Source organism: Ceratotherium simum, chromosome 7, assembly GCF_057802395.1.
Source record: "Ceratotherium simum simum isolate JZ-2026a chromosome 7, ASM5780239v1, whole genome shotgun sequence".
Classification (NCBI taxonomy): Eukaryota; Metazoa; Chordata; class Mammalia; order Perissodactyla; family Rhinocerotidae; genus Ceratotherium; species Ceratotherium simum.
In genome coordinates, this window is record NC_141906.1 from 13,339,944 (window position 1) to 13,343,242 (window position 3,299).

Consider the following 3,299-nt stretch of genomic DNA (forward strand, 5'->3'; position numbering starts at 1 on the left):
GTATAACATTCAGTATCTCTCAGTAAAGTTTTTTCATTGGGGTTATTCCTAAATTGTTTATATATTTGCTACTATTACAATGGGGAAAAGAGTTCAATAAATGATTATTGAACTATTGACTTTGTGACATTATCTTGGTCCTGAACTCCCTTATTAATTCTAAGAGTTTGGAGGTTGTTCTCCACATTTTAAGACATTATGCTATATCGTCTGCAAATGAAGATAATTTTATTTCCTTCCCAATACTTAAATCTTGTTTATTTATTTATTAATTATCTTCTTGCTGAGGACGATTCGCCCTGAGCTAACATTTGCTACCAATCTTCCTCTTTTTTTGTATATGAGCTACTGCCACAGCATGGCCACTAACAGGTATAGGTCTGCACCCGGGAACTGAACTCAGGCTGCCAAAGCAGAGCATGCTGAACCCAACCACCAGGCCACCAGAGCTGGCCCTAAATATTTTATTTTTGTTTCAGGTCTTATTGTATTGACAAGAACTTCTAAAACATTAAATAATAGCATCACTACAGGTATGCTTGTTTTTTTTTCTTTATGTTTACTTATTCTAATGAGAATGTCTTTAAATGTTTCATTGTTAAAGAATGTGTATGTCTGAGAGACTCTCAAAAGAAATTTGGTTATTTGTAATTTTCTAACTTCTTTTTCAACTTTTTATTTTGAGATAATTACAGATTTACAGAAGTTTGCAAAGACAGTAGAGAGGTCTCTGTCTACCCTCTACCCAGTTCCCCAATGGTTACATCTTACCTAACTACAGGACAACATTAAAACCAGAAAACTGACATTGGTACAATGTGTATGTATAGTTCTATAGTCATTTTATTGATTTGTACAGCCACCATTGCAATCAAGATACAGAACTATTTCATCACTATAAAGACCTCCCTCATGCCATTCCTTTATTGTCATTTATTTCCCCTCCCTGCCACCATCCCTAACTCCTGGCAACTACTAATCAGTTCTCCATCTCTATAATTTTTTTATTTTGAAAATGTTATGGAATCATACATGACCTGTTCAGATTGGCTTTTTTCACTCAGCATAATGCCTTAAGATCTATTCAAGTTGTTGCATGTATCAACAGTTTGTTCCTTTTTATTACCAAGTAGTATTCCCTGGAATAGATGTGCCACAGTTTTTTTAGCCATTTACCTATTACAGGACATTTTGTTTGTTTCCAGTTTTTGGCTCTTATGCTGCTATGAACAATCATGTACAAGTTTTTATGTGGACACGTTTCATTTCTCTGGGATAAATGTCTAGGAGTAGGACGGCTGAGTCCTATGGTAAGTGAATGGTTTAGTTTTTTAAGCAACTGCCAAACTATTTTCCAGGAAGGCTGTACCTCCGATGTCACATTCCCACTAGCAGTGTGTGAGAGGTACAGTTTCTCTGCGTACACACCAGCATTTAATATTGTCACTATTTTTTTTAAAGATTTTATTTATTTTTCCCCCCAAAGCCCCAGTAGATAGTTGTATGTCATAGTTGCACATCCTTCTAGTTGCTGTATGTGTGGGACTCGGCTTCAGGATGGCTGGAGAAGTGGTGCCTCGGTGCGCGCCCTGGATCCGAACCAGGGCCGCCAGCAGCGGAGTGTGTTCACCTAACCGCTAAGCCATGGGGCCGGCCCATGTCACTATTTTTTATTTTAGGTTCTAATATATAACTTTAAAAAATCAGTGATGGGTTTTGGGTTTTATCAAATACATCTTTTGGCATTTATTGAGATAATTTTATGGTATCTCTTATTGGATTTACTGCTGAACTGTATTATTTTATCCATAAATATACATATATGATTTTCCCCCCTCAGTATTGTTTTACTTTTTTTGGGAGAGGATAAGAGGAGGAAGGGGAGAAGAACAGTATCCCATTGGAGTGTCCAGAGTGTATGAGATTGGTAGTGCAAGGATGGGATGAGATGGCCGGGCAGATTAGATGGAAGACCCCCAAGATTCTTGTTTCTACTGATTTCTATGCTCTAATGAAAATGGTATGACATATATTAAGTGCCTAGCACATGGTATTCAATAAATGTTAGTTTCCTTCTCTAGCAGGGTTCTCCACAGGCTAGGTTGTACCTAGACATCATCATCCTTCTCCTTTCATGGAATGAAGCTCCCCTAGAACACTAGGGAACTAAAAGTGCAGCAGTCTGGGTAATGCAGTTGGCTAGCTGGCTCAGCGCAGGGCCTCACTGTCTCCCCACCCTCCCCACTCCACTATGTCAGGGAGGGGCTGAGAGTAGAGTTTCCCAAGTGGCTGCCCTGGAGCCTAGCCAGCTTGTCCTAGCAGATTCCATGTGTAGGGCTGTGGGCTGCAACTCTCTAGTGCACAGTCCTCTGTTTTTGGTGATGATAACTGTATGGAAAGAAGCAGAAATGCGTGCTGATTTTGTGAGTTGTCTTCAGGATCTCAACAGCCTCGCTATGCTCAAGACCTTGGGAATCCACATCATTCACAGCTAGGACTTGGTACCCTTCCTCAAGTCCTGCTCAATGTGCATCAGAGTCAGGAATCACATTGGAGATGAAGATGCCTACCTGTGAGGCCTTTCGTCCTCCGATGTTAAATCCCAACTGAGCTCCAGTGGGCTTCTTCAGTGTGATGATTTGGGGCAGAAAATGGGTCAACTCATTGTTGTAGTGTGCATGGTATACCCTCTAATGAGGAGGAATCCATGCTGGCAGGCAGGAAAATCACCAGGTAGTCATCGTAAGGAATCTGGCCCTGCCAGCAGGCCTGAGCCACCTCAGGCTCTGCTCACCGCCAATTCTACATACATGTTTCAAATGGTAAAAATATCAAACAGTACAAAAAGGAACACAATGAAAAGTAAATCTGTTCCTATTGCTATCACTGAAACAATCACTTTACCTGTTTCATGTGTTTTCATCTAGGGACTATTCCTATATATATTTTTTCTAGCTTTATTGAGATAAAATTGACATATAATATTGTGTAAGTTTAACACGAACAGTGTGTTGATTTGATACACATATATTGCGAAATGATTACCACAGTAGCATTAGTTAACACCTCCATCATTTCACATAGTTACTATTTCTTTTTTGTGGTGAGAACATTTAAGATCTAATCTTAGCAACCTTCAAGTATATAATACAGTATTGTTAACTATAATGACCATGCTGTCATTATATCCCCCCACATTAGATCCCCAGAACTTATTCATCTTATAACTGGATGTTTGTACCCTTTGACCAACATTTCCCCATTTCCCCCATCCCCAGCCCCTGGCAACCACCATTCTA

General features: G+C 39.6%; 1 pseudogene; it reads right to left on the reverse strand.

Moving 5' to 3' along the window:
- Positions 1-2,293: 2,293 nt before the first annotated feature.
- On the reverse strand, positions 2,294-2,913 carry LOC101400205 (PDZ domain-containing protein 11 pseudogene; annotated as a pseudogene).
- Between the last annotated feature and the right edge of the window lie 386 nt (positions 2,914-3,299).